Source organism: Coenobita brevimanus, chromosome 23 (genome assembly GCF_032717465.1).
Source record: "Coenobita brevimanus isolate Jiangsu-jjx chromosome 23, ASM3271746v2, whole genome shotgun sequence".
In the NCBI taxonomy this organism is placed as follows: domain Eukaryota; kingdom Metazoa; phylum Arthropoda; class Malacostraca; order Decapoda; family Coenobitidae; genus Coenobita; species Coenobita brevimanus.
Window position 1 is genome coordinate 53,801,564 of NC_136976.1, and position 20,631 is coordinate 53,822,194.

At 42.1% G+C, this 20,631-nt stretch overlaps 1 protein-coding gene and 1 non-coding gene across 5 annotated transcripts in view; both read right to left on the bottom strand.

Annotated features, from left to right (window-relative positions):
- Positions 1-20,631, bottom strand: part of LOC145392979 (arginine and glutamate-rich protein 1-like) — a 113,362-nt gene that overhangs the window by 60,896 nt on the left and 31,835 nt on the right. The gene's annotated exons all lie outside the window — the stretch shown is intronic.
- LOC145393117 (5S ribosomal RNA) lies at positions 12,432-12,550 on the bottom strand. The gene has a single exon (XR_013896134.1). It is a non-coding gene; the product is annotated as a 5S ribosomal RNA (ribosomal RNA).

Below are 20,631 nucleotides of genomic sequence, written 5' to 3' on the forward strand. Positions count from 1 at the left end.
TGAAGCACGGGGGAGAGACAGTAATAGAATGGATATGGAAGATGTGCAGATTGGCCTGGGAGGAAGGTATAGTCCAGGAGGATTGGAAGTCATGTTTAATTATTCCCCTGCAACAAGGAAAACGGGAAAAAGAAGTGTGTGGTACTCATAGGGGCATTTGTCTTCTTAGAGTAATAGGAAAAGTACTGTATATAGTAGGATACTTACTGACCAATTTAGGGAAATAACAGAGGAAATAGTTGGAGAAGAATAAGGAGGTTTTTAGGAAGGGAAGAGGTTGTGAAGATCAGATACTCATTCTTAGGTCTTTAGTGGAAAAGTCTCAAGAGAGGAGAGAGAAGTTGTAGGCAGCCTTCATGGATTTGGAGAAAGCATATGACAGGATGGACTGACAAGGAATGTGGAAAGTATTAAGGATATATGAAGTAATGGGAAGTTGTTGAATGCCATGTAGGGTATGTATGAGGGTGTTAAGGCTGCAGTGTGTGTGGATAATGAACTGAGTGAATTTTTCTATTTGAATGTTGGATTGAAAAAGGGATGTGTCATGTCCCTGTGGTTGTTCAATCTGTATGTGGATGGGGTTATAAAAGAGATGGAAGGTAGGGCAGTGGATGCTGGAATGACCCTAATGACAGAGGGCATGTTTGGAAACTCCCTGTACTGTTGTTTGCAGATGATACTGTATTGTTAGGTGAAGACAAAAGGAACTGCAAGGCTTGGTGGATGAGTTTGGGAGTGTAAGAAATAGAATCTAAAGGTGAATGTAGGGAAAGGTAAAGTTACTGTCTTCAAGAGAAACAGTCACTGAATGTACAGTCAGGCTGGATGAGGAGGAAATGGAAAATGTGAGTGCGTTTAAGTACTGTACTTGGGTAGTGTGATGAATAATGATGGAAGTTTAGAGGGTGAAGTGCTTGAAAGGGTACAACAGGGAAGAAAAGGTGCTGGTTCTTTAAATGCAGTGATAAGGAACAGGGAGTTGAGCATGGAAATAAAAAAGTCACTGCATGACTGTATTTTGAGACCAACTCTAACGTATGGAAGTGAAGCTTGGACCTTGTTGAAGGACACAAGTCAAGAGTGACAGCAGTGGAAATGAATTATCTGAGAGGAGCATGTGGAGTTACATGGAGAGACAGACTGACAAATGAGGAAGTGAAGAAACAATGTGGTGTGGATGTGGATGTGACAGAAAGCGTAAGGAAAAATACACTGAGGTTGTTTGGCCATGTGGAGAGGATGGACAGCAAGAGATTAATGAGGAGAGTGTATGTGAGTGAGGTGGAGGGGGGGACAGGGAGGGGGAAGCCGAGGATGAGATGGAGGGTTGGAGTGGAGAGGTATATGAAAGACAGGGATGTCAGCATGGCAGCGAAGTGGCACTGGACAGGGCGACATGGAGGTGATTTGTTTGTGGCCACCCCTAATGGGATTGAGGCGTCTGGCAATAGACAGACAGACAGAATTAATCTCCTATGTAAATGTGCTTTCTATGTCTCATACTGTGTTCTCACAGAGCTGTATTCACACCCAGTCCTGGTTCCATGGTTGACATACACTCTCACTCACAAACAAACTTTCAAATGAATTTTCAATGGCACCTATTAGGTGGGGGAGCTCACCATTCACCCACCTGATGTAGTGCCACCTTCAGGTGACTACAGCAGGCGATAAGCTAAATGGTTTCATGGAATCCAGGAAGCCATTAGTCTGCTGGGTGGTAACTACATAACCAATTACATACCTGGTGGTCTTGTGGTTTAATGTGCTACAACTGAATGTGTCCTATAAGGGTTTACATCTGAGGGTTGGTTGAGGTTTACTGCTCACTTGCCGCTCATGGAAGAGCAAATGGTCACTCTCACCTTAAACGTTAGAATTAAGCTGCCTAATCCCAGGCAGTTACGAGGGTGCTGTAGCCGATTCAATTCGATGAACTGATATACAGCATCACCGACTTCTGCATTTTTACCAATACCAAACTGATATGGTTATCTGCCCTCTGTATCAGCAAATCATATATGAAAAAGTGCTAATATGCATTATTTTTCCAGGATATTGATAAATGTTTACAGTTACCTGTGTGTGTGTGTGTGTGTGTGTGTGTGTGTGTGTGTGTGTGTGTGTGTACCTATTTGTGTTCAACAGGATCTGAGCTAAGCTCATACAGTCCCGACTCCAATGATATACCATAATTATCCAACTCTGCTCTGAAAGTATGGATAGTCTTTGTACAAACCTCATTTTATCCATATTCTTCCATTTGGTTGTACTTATATTTGGAAAGCTATAGTTTCCTACATCATCTGAACAAGTTGGTAACTTTAATTTAAAGCCACAGTATCTCTCGGTTACCTGGCATAATTCAGCAACCCCCCGGCCAGATATTGCATCAGTAATCCCAATCAGCTATCTACTTGACGCTGAGCTAGATAATATGCCCACCCTAAGTTATCCATCACAACTCTCCACCCTAAAAACTTTCCTACAATATTATCCATCAGCAAAAGTTTTAATCAAGCATAAAATACAATACTGGACTGATAAAGCACATAGTAGTACAGTAATATTATATATATATATATATATATACATAGTAATCCCTTATTTCACGCGATTTCGGTTATCAACGAATTTTTCATACAATAATTAAAACATAAAATTATAGTATTCAAATATATAAATTTAATATACAAGAGAAATAAAAAATAAAAATGCCTACCTGCTGCCCGTATGCATACATATATGTGTATGTGTGTGTGTGTGTGTGTGTGTGTGTGTGTGGGAGGTCGGTCTACCACACACCACACAGTCAGTTTGAATCCGATGGTTGAACCGTATGTGACTGGCGAATCGTTATTTGTAGCTTATTTTTCTGCCCTCCAGTGATTGCTTGCCTTGTTTGCCAACATGGGGCCTGAGCGTGGTGCTAGTGATGCATGTGGTAACACACCAAAGTGGAACTGTAAAGTGATGTCGCTGACAGAGAAAAGTAAAGTGTTGGACAAACCTAGGGAAGGAATGTCGGCGACAATTCGCCGTCAGGACGATTCCCTGTCATTTATTTACATACCAGTTTATTTAGCAAATACAGTACACTAGGTTTTTACTTATATGAGTTATAAAATCCCCCTGAATATTAGTTATTAATGAATTAATTAATCAGTAATAAGTACAGTACTGTATATTTATAGAATGATGGGGAATCGCCCAGGGTGCAAACTGTCTTGACGGGGAATCATCCATGTTTTGATGGTGAATTGACTTGACAGTGAATTGTCTCAGAACCGTATGCTTGGGGTGAATGAGTCAACTGTTCGTACAATAAAGAAGGAAGAACATAGCATACGGGAGGCAGTGAGGGCTAGTGCACCAGACTGCTAAAGTGTCTCCACCTACACCTGTGCTTGTCAGTTTTCAATGTTAAATTTCTTACATTTTCGTTGTTTTTTTATAAGTTGTATGTAGTGCATAAACAGTATTATTCAGATGTAATATACTTAATACACATGTGTAATTCGTGCACACATGGGCAGAACAGTTACGCGAATTTATCACATACGTGAAGGGTCTGGGAATGTAACCCTTGCGTGAATTAAGGGATTACCTGTATACAGTAAAACCTCGATATAACGGACTTCAATAGACTGGAATTCACTTTTATCGGACTCGAGGAGCTACCGGACTAAATTCCTATATATTGGAAAAAGTCCAATAAAGCCAGAAGCAGTCCGGACTGCCTGACCACTTCAGCTATGTTCACCACAATAAGGCACATAAAAATCATGTTTATCAGTGTACAGCACAGAATTATTATACATATACCATTTGATTAATGTAGTGAAGTTTTAACACAGTACAGTACTGAAGTGGTAGTCAAAACAGTTTAAAAACTGTTCATGCGATCCGGACTAATGTCCGATATATCGGAAAAAGTCCAGAATAGCAGGGGGAAGTCCGGATGTCGCTTTTATCGGAATTTCGCATTTTTCGGAAAGGTTTGGACCCCAATTAGTAAGTTATAGTGAGGTCTTACTGTGTATTTATATATATATATATATACACTCAACCCTCGGCTATCACAGGTTCGCTATAGCGTATCTCGCTATCACGCCTATATATAAAACTACCCAAATACTTTTACCATGCACTATATGCCTGCTGTCGCGTACTGCAAATGTTCGAATATTTAAAAAAAGGCGAGACTCCAGTGCTCCGCCCAGCCAACAAAAGCTTCACTCCGTGATTGATCATGTGACGTCAGTGCCAGCCAGGCGCTAATTGGCCGCCCGACCAAGTCTCCTGCCCGCAAAACCATTCAAGTGCGCGCCCTCAGACCGTGAACAGTGATAGCGAGAACAATAACCTTTTTTATTATATGACCATGGCCAACGTACCCCCTCCCTGTTCCCCTACCATTACCCAACATAATGCTGCGGCACCTAGCAGGGAAATAAAGAAGAGGAAGAACCTAAGTTATGCAGATAAACTGGAAATGTGAAACTTATAGAGAATGGCAAGACCAAGCGAAGTGTGGGGAAGAAACATAACATCAATTAATCAACTGAGAGGGGTATTTATAAGAATTGTGATCACATCATAAACCATGCTCACTTTTAGACTATTATATATTTATATGTGGTACAAAAAAGGTATCTTAGGGGTAATTATTGAGGTCATGGCGCCAATTAGAATTATTACCATAAGTTCTTTAATTCGGCTATCATGGTTTCGGCCATTGCGCAGCCATAGCGGGACCAATTGGGAGTGATAGCAGAGGGTTGAGTGTATATATAAATATATATATATATACTGTATACATACAGTATATATATATATATGGATGGAGGGTGAAAGACTGACGAAGAGAGTGTATGTGAGTGAGGTGGAGGGGGAGGCCGGGGATGAGATGGAGGGATGGGGTGGAGAGGCATATGAGAGAGGGGGGTGTGAGTTGGAAGCGGGGCAGTGAAATGGCGGGGGACAGGGTGACGTGGAGGCGATTTGTTTGTGGCCATCCCAAACGGGATTGAGGCGTCTGGCAATAGAGAGATAGATATATACAGTATATATATATATATGCAGATAGCGTTTTTTTTCAATAGCGAATGCACGGATAGCGATAGGAAAGAAAGTATCTCATAGCGATTAATACTGCATGGTTAGCGTTAATCAGCTAGGCATTTAACGCATAGCGAGTGGATGGGCAGAGCTACCAAGGTCAGACCTAGTCAGACCCTGGTAACACTGACAGTGAATACGAGTCCATCCTCACTCAATTCACTGACCCATTGCTTATCCACGCGCCGCGCATTCATTCAACTTGCCACAGTCTCATTGTTAAAGTTTTTTTGTGACCTTCCATTTATTGTATGGCTACTGAGTGTTTATTATCATGGCTTCAACTTCGGGGGCTGGCCCAAGTGGTGGCGGTGGCCCAGGGAAAATGACAGGGAGTGCAGGTAGTGTAAAGTAATAAAAAAGGCCAGAGAATACATGCGTGGCAAGCCAAAGAAACAATACAGCGTGGAGGAAAAGAAAAAGATAATCCAGATGATTGAAGACGGTGCAAAGATATGTGAAATTGTTAAATTGTTGAATGTGCCTGAATTGAGAGTAAGAAACATAAGAAAGAAAAAGGATGAGATAAAGGCAGCAATAAAAACCACAACAAAGTATTTTATGGGTGGTGCAGGTGGAGCTAGACGGGCCATGGACGACACTACCAAAAAAAATAGACTCCAAGTGGTGACTGAACATTATGTAATGAAGTGGTTAGCAAGGCAATTACGAAAAGGAGCAAATGTTGATGGACGTGAAATTCATGCAAGGGCAATAGCAGTGTACCAGGGACTATGTGCAAAAAAAAATATCGAAAATCCTGCTCCTTTCAATGCCTCACGTGGGTGGCTACACAGGTTTAAAAAACACTGGGGTAAAGCTGGCTTTCTACCAGGGCGAGGTTACATCTGCAGATACTACAGCTGCACAGGAATTTCCCCAAACTGCTAAGGCTATTATGGAGGAAGGAGGGTACACCCCAGATAAAGTTTTTAATTGTGACGAGACTGGAGTGTATTGGAAGAAATCACCCAAGTCCACCTATGCCCACAAAAACCTTGGTCAGGCTGCTGGAACCAAAATGGCCAAGGATCACTTCAGTGTCCTGCTGTGCTGCAATGCTTCAGGGTACTTCAAAATGAAACCCGTTATTGTCTATAAATATGCCAAACCACATTCCTACTGCCACTGTGATATGAACCAACTCCCCAACTGTGTGTGGTACTCAAACAGCACTGGATATATGACCTCAAGCCTTTCTATTAAGTGGTTAAACGAGATTTTTGTGCCCCAGACTTGCAAGTATTGCAAGAAGAAAATATTGACTGAAAAATATTGTTCCTGGATAATGCACCCAGGCACGCTCGCTTCACGGCAGACTGCCACCCTAGCATACAGGTTGTTTTTATGCCTCCCAACACTACCGCCAAAATTCAACCTTTTGATCAAGAGTTATTTGCTATCACTAAACTCTTCTTCTATGGCAAGCTCCACAGCAAACTGAGGGAAAAGACTGATAACATTTGAGAACTGAAGGAGATCCAAGAGGCTAACTCTAGTGACAGTGAACCCGATCAAGAGGCAAGTAAAAAGGAGGAGGATCAAGAGGAAATGACCGTCAAGGCCTTTTGGAAGTCTTTTAAGATAAAGCATGCAGTAGATTTGTTCTGTGAAGCTTGGGGCCAGATCAATCAAGCCACCATTGCACACACTTGGGCCCCCCTGCTTCCACACTTGAAACAGGTGGGCGAGGCAGCCAGGCAGGAGCTGCAAGTGGTGGCACGTGAGACTGCTAACATCATCAGAACTGTGCCGGGACTCTCGTGTGTGTCTGACAAAGAAATTGTGGACTTGGTAGGAGGTGAAGATCGAGAAGAAATTGCTGAGGAGATGCTGAACCAAGATGAGGAGGAGGAAGAGGAAGTGCAAGAATATAAGGAAGAAGAAAAGAAACCAAATGAGCCAAATGTGAAGGATTTGTCTGAAATCCTGGCCGTACTGTCCGAAATTCAAGACAAGGTAACCTCTCTCCATTTTAACTGTCGAGACCAAGCCCTAATGTATTTCTGAGATCTGACAAAAATCCTCACCGAGAACCTGAATGACAAAATAAATGCAAGGCGCCAGACACTGATCACACGATTTTTAAGTCAGCAGCAAGAAAGGTTTGAGGCACAAAGACAAGCCATTTTGAATGCCTCGTCAGACGAAGAGGATGATGTCAACATGCCCCCTGTTCAGCTTGAGGAGGACCTATATGATGGTTAGGAAGATGGGGAAACAGAGGCCCATTGCATCGAGAATGAAGTTCGTTTGCTTGTGCTACGATGTGAGGGACGAGAGGAAGACTAGGGACGAGAGACTGAGAGTGAGCAGTCAGGTCCGTGGTCACTAGGTTGCTGTGGTACAGTAACCACCAAGCACGACAGTAATTTTAACAATAAATTGCAAAAGTGACTTAAAAGGTTGTTTATCCTTTTGCATGTTAAGTGAAAGTTTATTTTATTAGTGTTCACAGTAGGAATTTAGGGTTTAGTTGGAGTGTATGCAGTATTTATTTTTGGGGGCTCTAGCAGGTTGCAACGGTACGATAACAATATTTATCAGTAAGAAGCACTCAAAATTAATTAACAGTAGGTTTGTTAATCTTCTCTGAATATGTAGTATACATTTATCTTATTACTGAAGAAATATGACGTGATATTAAGGGTTAATGGAGGAAACTAGGGGTATAGCTGAAGGAGTCCAGGACTGTATTAATTTTTTTAGGACTGTATTAATTTTTTTAGGTTGGGGGTTTGCCCCTCAGATAGCAATTTCATGGATAGCGGCCATTTTGGCGGACTAATAAGGTCGCTATCCAAGGGGCCTAACCGTATATATATATACAGTAACCCCTCCAATATCCGGATCAATAGAGCCATAGGCAGGTCCGGATAGTGGTCCTGTCCGGATATTGGGCCCCAGCTTATGGACTTGTACTTATGGACCCTAACTCTGAAAAACACCTATACAACTCCCTCTGGACATGCATTGCACCTATTTAAGACCCAAATCACACCAATAAGGGACATAAAAGACTGAAATAAATGCAAAAGAACCATAAAATGAGGTTTTAGAGGTGAGTTTATACAATATTAAACATTCTGGGTACTTACAAGTCCCTTGCTCTTGGACTGGTTTGAACCGCCAGTTTGCAGTCCACAGTTAATCCTCTGCACTCTAAATTCTAATTTCTTAACACTGCACAACACTGTAAATTCCCGTGTGTTCTAGTGGCAAGGTATTGCAGTTTATTCACTGTTTATTCACAAAAACAAGCACCTGTGGCTTGCACTGTTATGAGTATCTGCTCTCCATCGGAGTTCAGCTGTGACTGTTGATGTTGGTGGGGTAACAGAGTTGCCAGATCGCAACAGCCACATTACCAATCTCCTCAACTTTCATTGTCAAATATAACTTTTCATTACCAAATTCGTAAAGCTAGCATATATTCTTCACTAATTATATATACAAGTGGAAATACATGTAATCACTCTCCTTATAATTAACACCATGTTGATTATTTTCACACTATGTAGGGTAGCAGATTAATCAGAGAGAGCAAACAATCCACCATCTCCATCCTGTGTATCCTCATACATGTGAAAAATCCATTTGGTAATGCATTATTCTAATTCATTACCAAACGAATTTTTCATTACCAAATTGTCCCACACTTGGTAATGAAAAATACCAAATGGCAACCTGACAGGGGAGGGGGGAGGGGGAGGAAGGAAGGGGTGAAGGGACCATGGTGTAACAGCTGTTTGGCGCCAGGCGGGAATTTCAAATTATGGGAGGGAAAAAAGTCAGATTTTTTCGATTTTTTTGCGGTTTTTGGCCCATTTTGGGAATAATGGATCCCAGGAGGATTATGTCCGGTTAGTGGGGATGTTCGGATATTGGGCGTTCGGATATTAGAGGGATTACTGTATGTATATATATATATATATATATATACAGTAATCCCTCTAATATCCGGACGCCCAATACCCGAACATCCCCACTAACCGAACCTTATCGTCCTGGGATCAAACATTCCCAAAATGGTCCGAAAATCCAAAAAAATTGGAAAAAAAATCGATTTTTGCCGTCCGTAATTTGAACTCTGCCGCGCGCCGCGTGAGAGCATTGTTTTGGTTCGTCATTCCTCCGACGTCTGATAGAGCGCCGCTGCATCCTCCCCACTTCCCGCCTGTCTCTCACCGCGACAAGACCTACGCTCTTCGTCATGGCTGCCCACGTGCTCGCTTTTGTGGTGGTGCTGTACTTGCTGCAAGGCCTCCTGCTGCTCTCTGCCCTACTCTTAGTGTGTGTGTGATGATGGCCCCGCCTCCTGAGAAAAGGAAGAGAGTGGTGTTGACTCTGGAGAAGAAACGGAGATATTGGAGAAGGTTGGATGCGGGTTGGTCTTCCTCTCGCATTCTCCGCGAGTTCAACCTGGCCCGGTCGACTTTGTTTGATATCAAGCGTTCCCGAGACAAGCTCATGCAGTACACGGCTGACTTCTGCCGAGAAGCAAACGCAACGTGGAGAGGAAGGTTATGTTTACTCCCAAGTATGCAGAGATCGACCGCTCCACGTTGATTTGGTATCGACAGCAACGTGCAGCTGGTGTGATGGTACGTGGAACGGAGCTGAAGGCTGCTGCTGAGAAGTTTGCAAGGCTTCACGACGCCCTAGACTTCAAGGCATCCGAGGGTTGGCTCTTCGTGTTCAAGTTGCGACATGGCCTTACTAACCGTAAAGTGCCACATGGCGAAGCATTGACGCTAACGAGGATGGAGTGGACGCAGTTTCGGCACAAGGTGAAAGGCTTGATCGACAGGGAGGGCCTCACTCTCGGTCAAGTCTATAACGCTGACGAAACTGGCCTATTCTATCGCTCGGGTGCCAACGAACACTCTCGCCGATGAGACGGAGAAGGGTGTACCTGGCCGCATGATTTCTACGGAACGGATATCTGCTTGGTGTTGGGCCAATGCTAACGGCATGCACCGGCTTATGCCCTTTATTGTTGGCCGTGAAAAGAAGCCTCGGTGCCCTCGTGGGGTGATGGATGTCCTTCCTGTCGTATGGTACCATTCTTTGAAAGCATGGTTCACAGCTGTGATTTTCAAAGACTGGTTTCACCATCACTTCGTCAAGGAGGTCATACATTACCAGACGAAGACACTGGGAATTCCTCGCGACCAGGTAAAGGCTCTCCTTCTCCTCGACAATGCACCTGCCCACCCGTGCGACAAGGACTTGGTTGCTGAGAATGGCCGTATTAGGTGCATGTTTCTGCCACCTAATACGACTGCTCTCATTCAACCAATGGACCAAGGAGTGATCGTGGCAACAAAGCGCCTGTACCGTCGGAAGTTCCTGGACGAGGTGATGGTGGTTCTCGAGGACGAGGACGAGCGCAGGGAAGGACGTGACACTCGAGGCAAGCGGACTTTGGAAAACCTTCGCCGCTACAACATCAAGTCTGCGCTGTACAACTGGGCTAGTGCATGGAAGGAAGTCCCCGTGAAAACTCTTGAAAATGGTTGGTCTCGTCTGCTTCTCGGAACAGATGTGGAGTACGATTTCCTAGGGTTTGACGTGGATGACTTCCATGCACGGCTACGTACGCACGGCGACGATGTTGATGTGGACGATGTTCGTGAGTGGTTGGACGACGACGAGGGCGATCCTGGGTATCAGACGTTGTCTGATGTCGAGATCGCGTCTTCGGTTGCTGGTGTCAGTCCCGAACTTGAAGATTCCGACGACGAAGGCGATGATGATGCAGACTCCGCCCAGCAGGACACTACTCCAGCCATCCCCAAGCTGAGCGCACTCCGGGAACATCTAGAGTTCGTCCTAGACTACCTGGAACACCCGGACTGCGACAGGGAGATGGGGCCCTTGGGACTCGTGGAGGAAGTGCGTGCTTTCCGGCAGCGGATCATCAATCGCCAGAATCGTCGGTCCTTGCGTCAGTCAACGATTGACAATTTTTTCAGGCCCGTGACCCCCGCTGTGCCAAGCCCTGGTTCCACTCCTCCGTTGCCTCCCCAAGACAGGCCCTCATGCTCCGAGCCACAGCCCAGCACATCAGCTACAGTGGAGTCACCGCCGACGTGAGTTTGCGGCTGTCTTCAGAGTCTTCTGTAGTCGGTACGCCATCACCACTACCCACCGATGCACCCCTTGGATGCCTGCCAGTGATACTCGGCTCTGACAGTGAATAAACAGCAAGAACTTCTCCACTAGACCACACGGGAATTTTGAGTGTTGTGCAGTGAAAAACGGTGTGTTGTGTTAAGGTTTTCAAGTTGGGAGAAAAGACTAAGTAGAAAAGAAATTTAACGTAACTAACCTTTCTTGTTTTGGCTTTGGAAACTTAAAAAACTTGGGAAAAGTTAATGTGCAACACTTAAATTTAATGGAACATTATTTGGACTAAAGTGAACACTGTGAAAAGAACGGACTTCTGTGTGTTAGTGACTAAGTTCAGTGCAAGACTTCAGGAAGAGTGTAGTGCAAGTGCTTCAGGAAATCGTTCTTACTGTCAGAGTCCGAGAGGAGGCGGTTATTCATCGAGGTGGCCAGGGACTTGCTGTAAGTAGCCAAAATGTTTCATGTTGTACTATTTTCCATACTATATTTACCAGAATGTTTCATATTGTATTTTTTCCCATACTATACTTACCAGAAAGTGTCATACTGTACTTTTTTCCATACTAAACTTACCTCATGCATGTGCAGTAGGAATGTGTTTTTCAGAGTACGGTTAGGTTCGGTTAGGTTAGGTTCGGTTAGAGTCCATAAGTACCAGAATGTTTATTAATGTATGAACATACTTCTAAACCCACATTTTATGTGTCTATTGCATTTATTTCAGTCATTTATGTGCCTTATTGGTGTGATTTGGGTGTTAAATAGGTGCTATGCATGTCCGGAGGGAGTTGTATAGGTGTTTCTCTGTGTTAGGGTCCGTAAGTACAAGTCCATAAGCTGGGGCCCAATATCCGGACAAAACCAATATCCGAACCTACCGATGGCTCTATTGATCCGGATATTGGAGTGATTACTGTATATATATATATATATATATATATACATATATATATATACATATATATATATATAAACACATATATATATATATACATATATATATATACATATATTATATATATATACGATATACTGTATATATATATATATATATATTCATTCATTCATTGCCAGACGCCATGTATTCCAAACGGGGTGGCCAACGGCTTAGAGTTAACTGTTTTACAGGGAGGGGCACTAATCCTCCACCAACCCCACCTGACACGTAGGGATGCCAACAGCATCTGGTGTTCCAAGGCGGTCACCCATCCAAGTACTAACCAGACCCAACGTTGCTTAACTTCGCTGATCGGACGGGAAGCGGTGTACTCAATGTGGTATGGCCGTTTTATATATATATATATATATACATATACAGTACCCTCGCGTCCAACACGCGTTAGTCCAGCACGATTCACGTCCAGCACGGAGAGCAAATAATTAGTATTATTTAATACGATTTAATTACCGCAACACGAGTGTGTTAGCATAACACGCACAGAGCTCCGAGAAGTGGGCGAAATCCGCAGAGTTCACCTCTAGCACAATCATCCCCGGTCCAACACGGTCATACTGGACATTCCCATGATGATGATAGCCAATGAAAACTTCTGATCAAGTAGCCTTCCCCGCCCGCTATCGTGACATGATCGTGATGCCGCCCAATTAAAAACGCTTCTGCTGTCACGTGATGTTTTGTTTAAATTTCTCCCGCCACAGCGCCACAAAGTTGCATAATTCGCATTGGAAGGTGCTTTTTTCTTGCTGCATTTTCTGCCCTTGTTACTGCATTTTACCCTGCTCACGATGCCTAGGAAGCCTTCTGAGAACCCCAAGAAGCGTCGGCACCTCCCTCAGGCCACCAAGCTAGAAAGCATCGAGAGGAAGAAGAATGGGGAGAGGAAAGCTGACATTGCCAAGGCCTACAACATGAATGAAGCCAACGTGAGGACCATAATAAAAAAACCAAGACAAGATCCTGGCAGCAGTGAAGGCTTACAGAGTGCTAGGACAGGCAGAAGCAGGACCTTCCATGGCTGTGGACGAAGATAGTGATTCTGAGTGTGATTTCAAAGGATTTATGAGGGAGGTTGAGGACGAGCAGCAGCCATTACCCGCTCGTGATGCCAGCAGCCATCCTCCGGGGACCAAGTAGGACTACCTACAGCCTTGGATACCACCTTCCATTCCCAGCAAGCCCACCAACACTATCCTAAAAGGTTAGTTATCATTCATACCACAGTACCATTTATTATAATTACAGTAGTACCAATATATGTATAGGTATATGGTAGGTATTTAGGGTGACTTTTCCTAGGGTTGCTGACATAATTCATTTTTCCCCATAAGCTCTATTATTTGTCCAACACGTTTTTGGTCCAACACGTGACCCGTGCATGACAATATTACCGTGTTGGACACGAGGGTACTGTATATGTATTTAAATACATATATATATATATATATACACAATAACCTCTTAACTAACACGAGTTTAAAAATCGCATTTTCATTTTAACACGAGCAAATATTTAAGGAGATATGTTTAACTAACAAGGGTTTCTCAATTCAACGCGACTTTACACATACGTGATGGTTTCAAATTAGCCACGTGTGCCTTAGACAGGCCCGAGCTGACAGACCGTGTGTGGCAGTTTATGCATAAATACAATTTTTTATTTGTCTGTTGCTTAAACTGGTTTTACTCAAACTATAATATTCGAAAATGAAGTTTGGCCCCATTCTGAGCAATTTGGCTCATTTTCAGACAAAATTTGGCCAGGAAAGTGATGGCAGAAATATACTGTTACAACTCGATGCTGCAGAACAGAAAGAAGAAAACCACTCACACCAAGATAAAGCAGTTCTTTATGAAGACAAAAAACTTAAGGGGGTTATCTTCATCACCAGTAGCACAGGAGTGAGAGGAAGAGGAAGGACGGTAGAGCGAGGAGGGACAACAAATTTTGGGTGGGAAGCGGCAGCAGGTGGGGTAACGGGATGAGGAGGGACAGCAGCAGATGACGAGTGATGCATAGATGAAGTGAGGATGTGTGTTGTTATTGTTTGTGACCTACTTACTGTAATGAAAATGTCGCTTTTACTGTACACTCAACCCCCTGCTATCACGCCTAACTGGTCACAGCAAACGCGTGTGATAGCTGAATACGCGATAGCTGAACTGAACAATCAATGGGAAAATTTCTAATTGGTTTTTCGGTGGCCCATTTTTCTAACTTTTAACCACTTTATGCCTGCGATTTCCAGCCAATCTCTCCTCCAACATGAAATAAAACATTATTATATTAATAATAACAGTATAATGAAAAAATAAACAACATGAAAGTCCATCAAACTTTTATAAGGATTAAGGCTTGGGAGTGGCTTAACCCCTTAACCGCGGGGCGACACTTTCGTGACGCTTGGGAGCAAGGGATCATACCACGGGGCGTCGCTTTTGTGATCCTGTGTTGTTTTGAATTCACCCGGGCTTCCAAGTGGGGGCTTGTATCATCTATCAGTACCGCCAATGTCCAACACTAGTCAGCACTCCTAATCTCATCTGTACTCCCATCCATTGTTGACAATTTAGCCATTTCTCCCCGTTCTTGACTCCTCTCCCTACCCCCCCTCCATTACCCTATCCTCTCGCCTGCCCAGCCGTGCTACGCAAAGTAAATCTTCCCTGGAATTTTTCACTGATTTCATCCATTGAAATAAGCCGTATGCCCTATTCTTATACCAAATAATATATACAAGAAAGAAATAAGGTAAGTGAGAGTGCCATACACCTGGAATTGGCTAATTATCACCTGACAACACCTCACGTGCACTCGTTCGCTAATTTTCGCTGTTTGTTTCCCCTTGAAATATGCCGTATAATCTATTTTCGTAATAAATATACATATAAGGAGGGAAGGGAGAAACCTAAGTGATATTTACATTCACTTGGAACTACCTAATTTATAATATATTGTCTAGATTTCCTGCCAATCATTTCACTGCTATAAATTAGCTGTGTCAAGAGGCTAACGTTGGCAGTAATGAATTTCCGTAGGTAGGCCACCACCCCGGCCCACCCTTATCAGTTCACTCTCATCTTCCAAAGTGGAGGTACGTCTGTTCGCTCTTGCTAGCTTCAGGGACTTTTCACCCCCATGCAAAGGGCTCAGTGACCTTTATCCCCTACTAAACCTCGTGTGGAAAGAGGTAAAGGGCTGACAATTGATAAAAGAGTGACTACAATCTTTCTATTGAGTAAAACAGTGCAAGTGGAATTGCAAATAATGTGTAAACAGCAAGTGAAAGTAATGAATGTAAATACAGGTGAACAGTGGAAAATAGTTTTATAAGTTACTTCAAGTGACAGTGCATAACACAGTGTAAATAAAATAGAAATGTAAATAACGTAAACAGAATAGAGAACATAAACAGAAATGTAAATGAGTAGTACAGTAATCCCGCATATTTCGCGGTAGTTACGTTCTTGTAACCCCCGCGAAAAGTCAATTTCGCGAATACTCTATTAACAATTGAATCTTACACTTGTGTCCACCATGCTGCCCATCACACAGTCCATGTCCATACTGATTGCGAGACAATTCGCCGTCAGACAATTCCCCGTCAAAACATGGACGATTCCCCTTCAGAACAATTCGCACCCTGGACGATTCCCCGCCATTCTATAAATATACTAATCAATACTTTTATCAATATACTTATTATTAATTAATCAATACTTTAATAACTATATTTCAGGGGGATCCAGCAAAGTCTATGTTCAGTAGCGTAGGTTCTGGATATTATTTATTAGTTGCACCTTTAGTCAATAATTAACTTGTTTCTTCCTCGCTGTAGTCGCCTTTGAATTATATTCTAGCGTCACCCATAGCTATCTTCATTAATGAAGGCTAATTGTTTTGCGTTTGTTGTGACCGCGAATTGTCCCGAAACCTCCATACTCATCCCGAGATACCTTCTTACAAGATTGAAAGCACATACTCCATTATGAAGGAAAAACGTAAGCACCGTACTGTAATACATAATTATCTACACATTTATTCACAAAACAGTACAAAATAAAAAGATGCATTAACTGGTGATAAACACTCGCACGGTCGTTTCTTAGCTTGTCCGGTAACAATTTTCTCTGCTAAGGTCATAACTTTTCTTCATCGTTTTGTCACTTTAGAGTTCTTACTAATTGTATTATTAGCCTTTGGTGAGGCTGGCTTACGTCCTGGGGCCATGTGGAAAGCAAGTGGGAGGCAAGAGGCTCATATCATAGTGCGGTTACAAACACACCAGACAACTAAGGCAGTCAGGCGTGGACTGAGGAATGCGGGGCAGAGAGCATTGTTGCCATATCCAAACAACGAAATTATGCTAGGGCAATGAAAAAGTTATGCTAGATTGAGCAAATTTGTTCCAAATAAAAAATGAATTATGCTAACTTGAAGCTAAATCATAAAATTCTATACATATTCGTGCAACATATTAATTATGTATTGTTTACTATGAAAATAATAAAATGAACCTACATACAGTAAGAGGATAAATATCGGTTTTCTGCCCATACTGCTTTTTCCCACGAAACTTATGTTTTTCTGATGGATTTTGATGTGATTCATTCGATTTTGAGCCTCATTTCCGTCAGAAATAACCAGATTTTGAGATATGACCCCCCCATCCCCCTGCAATAATGGGGGATCTTTGGGGAATCGGGGGTTATAGGGAGGGGGGGAAACACAGAAAATGGTCATTTCCGACTGAAATGAAGCTGAAAATCGAATGAATCATACCAAAATCCATCGGAAAAACCTAGGTTTCACGGGTAAAATACAAAGCTCAAACTTATCCTAACCTAACCTAACCGAACCAAACCGAACCTAACCTAAAACCTAACCTAACCTAATCCAACCTAACCTAACCTAATCCAACCCAACCAAGCCCAAACTGAAAGTAACCAACTATTCAAACATCTTCTTACCTTATTCGTCTCTCTCTCTCTCTCTCTCTCTGATTTGTAGCTTTTATAAAATTATTCCAAAAATATTCCATTCCATTCTAAATTATGCTAGAATGATTGTAAAACTTCTAATATGCTAAAAAATATTCCAGACTCGAAAATTTGATCAAAATTATGCTAAAAGAATAAAATTATGCTAGATATGGTAACACTGGCAGAGGGGCCGCCGGAAAGGGACAGAGGGTGGCGTGAGTTTACCGCGCTACAATTGGAAGCTGCGGGAATTTCAAATTTTTTGTTTTCTGTATATTCAAGGATATTTTAGTTAAACTTATTAATGCTAAGAAAATCCGCGAGAGGGCAAAACCGTAGACAAAAAATCCGCAAAAAATGCGGGATTACTGTATTATAAGAATACGAGTATATGCACTAGGAGTAATGAAAGTGAAAGTTTCACTCTAGCATGTCTGAATACTATGAGTTATGAGAGTGAAGGTGAAAGTGACATTCACTCTCAATGCTAGTATACAGGACAAGAAAGTGAATGCTACGTATTTTACTGAAAGAAATTGAATCCCTACGGTGACAATAAACTATAAACTACTACTACTGAAGGAAACTTATGGATAAAGACTCCATATACATATAAGTGTTATATAGTAATAGAAATATAAAGTGTGAGGGGTTTTATGAATAATAAATGACAGAGTACCAAGAGCGAACTAGTGCCAGTGCGACGGTCAGACGCGCTCATAATTTTCATTGCTTTCACAGTGGGTTTTTTTTGGAGTATGGATCCCAAACTACTTGAAAATCATAGAGTAGTGTTTATAGTGTTAATATCTGGCTGTGGTAATCATATTACAGGTTGTCGGGAAGTGTAAAGTGGAGACTTCGTTACCCAACTTCAGAGGTCTCCACAAGTCCAACGGTAACCGACGAAGGCTCAACAAACATTCCAGGAGAAAGCTGAAGGTATGTGCCATAAGCATATGTAATTTTAATATTCTAGGACTAATAACTGATTTTTGGCAAATATTTTTTGAGAGTCTGTCGGAGTCTGAATAACCCCGCGGGACACGCAAAACATTGGTAAACATGCCCGCGGTGTAGGGGTTAATTGCTGCCAGTTCTCTTTAGCTGTCTCCATGATTTCTTAGTGTCCACAGCTAAAGGGGGTATCACACGGTACATCGTATCAGGAATGGCTGAGGAAGATTTAAGTGGAACAAAACTTGCACGCTATCACACACGTTCCTCATACTGTTGCCAGAGCCCCGTCTCAGTTGTAAACACGTGAATACTTTATCAACATCACAGTTTTCTCGGCATAGGAAATATTAACTCTTTATAAGCATTTCAAAACGATCGATATTTATTCTAAAATACAGTATTAATAAGTATTCAGTGTTAGGCTAAATTTCAATGCTGTAGTATGATATATTCTTTCGAGTCAAATGGGTTTTGTTAACTCTGTTTTGCCCGTCGTATCCTCGGCAGGAATCCGTTCAGATGCATTCCAAATGCCCGTGGTATCGTCGGCAATTTTACCACGTTACCATTCCGATTAACCATTGTATCCTCGGCAAAACCTCGTACGAAGTGCCGTGTGAATAAGTTTCACTTAGCCTGTCTTCAAACTCAATGCGTGATAGCGGTCTTGGGGTGCGTGATAGCATGTATGGTTGTGCATTTGATGTGCGCTCGATAGCAGATAAACGCGATAGCTGAAGGCACGATAGCAAGGGGTTGAATGTAGTGTTTTTATGACCTATTAATGCATTAATAATGTTGAGGAACTTTCACAATGCTGTGAATGAAGCAGAATTGAAAGAAAATCCACATAAAAAACTAGGGCTCAAATGTTGTTTTTTGTCCCCAAATACAGTACATGTATACTGTTCTCGTTTTTTACGTGGATTTTCCTTCAAATTAATATTGTTGCTTTTAAGTTTAGTGTGGCATAACTTCCCAAAGGGCAGACTTTCCCAGAGTCCAGGAACGTAACCCCCAGTATTACCACTGTTTCTTATGGGAAAATTATGTTTAAAAAACGCGTTTTTAACTAATGCGACCTCTCCAGGAACCTAACCCTCGCATTATTTGAGAGGTTACTGCATATATATATATATATATATATATATATATATATATATATATATATATACATATGGTAGTATATAAGATAATCATAATCATGCTCATAAAATGATGATAAACTAGAATAAAATCAAGGTACAGTAGAGTATGCTAGAATAAAATCAACGTCAACACTCATGATTCGACCATCCCACATCAGTCTTACCCATGATCTCCCACTTCTAAAGAGTCAGCACTACTCTCCTGCTTTTTCCCTGGTGCAGGGGCTATCATCACACCCTAGGAAGAGGCATGCAAGGAACAGCAAGGCCTGAAGCAGGCAGGGAACTACCACAAAAGCCACCACATGTGCTGCCATAACAACTGTCCGGGAATAGCCGTTTACTACACAATCGCCGTGCAGCAACTGAGACCAAGAGCTACCCAGCCAGACACGGCAGTGCCACCAGGCTATTTCCACCTGGCAGGGAGTGTAAGTGTTCGTGCAGCCATAATTTTTGCCCACACGCATGCATTTTGTCTGGATATTATGGAAAAATGTACGAATAATGGTTTCGAACAGCCAGATCACAGCATCAGGGTAATGCCTGTCCAGATAACTGAGAGATTACTGTACTATTTTAAAAATAGAATTTCTCACAAATAACAGCCAACCGTGACATGGGACAGTGATATAAATGTAGATGCTACTTGAAATGAGTACTTGTTCAAAAGCGAACTGAAAAAGATGCTCAGTTATGGCTGATAATATTTGGAGACAAATGCAAATTTCATGTCTCTATGGATTATTATAAGTTATTGATAGCACTAACAAATATTTCCCAGCAATAATTCCATAAGGACGGGTACTGCATCCCTTGCCTCCATTTATTAGGGTTCTATTTTAATTCAAAAGGTAAGCTCCACATTCATTTCACTTCACGGTGTAATGCAAACTGATTATCACAATTCTAATAGTGACACACTGGCAAGCTGTCATATTTTCTTTTATATGACACAGAACAGCTACTGTGTATGTTAACAATCTGGCCAGCTGATGACGTTATTTACGTCATCTGCAAAGCTCCCATAAACTGGCCAATGACGTTATTTACGTTATCGAAGTAAAATATTTGCCAAAAGTTCATTCACTGTTCCATGTTTATGGGACTAGGTTTTAAATGCGCACCAATGTTTTCCCATTAGAGACTAAAATGAGTGAAAGAACAAGCAAAATATCGTCAGAAATAAAATTAGAGTACAGTAATCCACGTACTTTCCGGACACCCACTTTCCGGACATCCCCACTTACTGGATATTTTGGTCCCGGGATCCAATATTACCAAAATGGGCCAAAAATCGCAAAAAATTTGAAAAAAATCCAA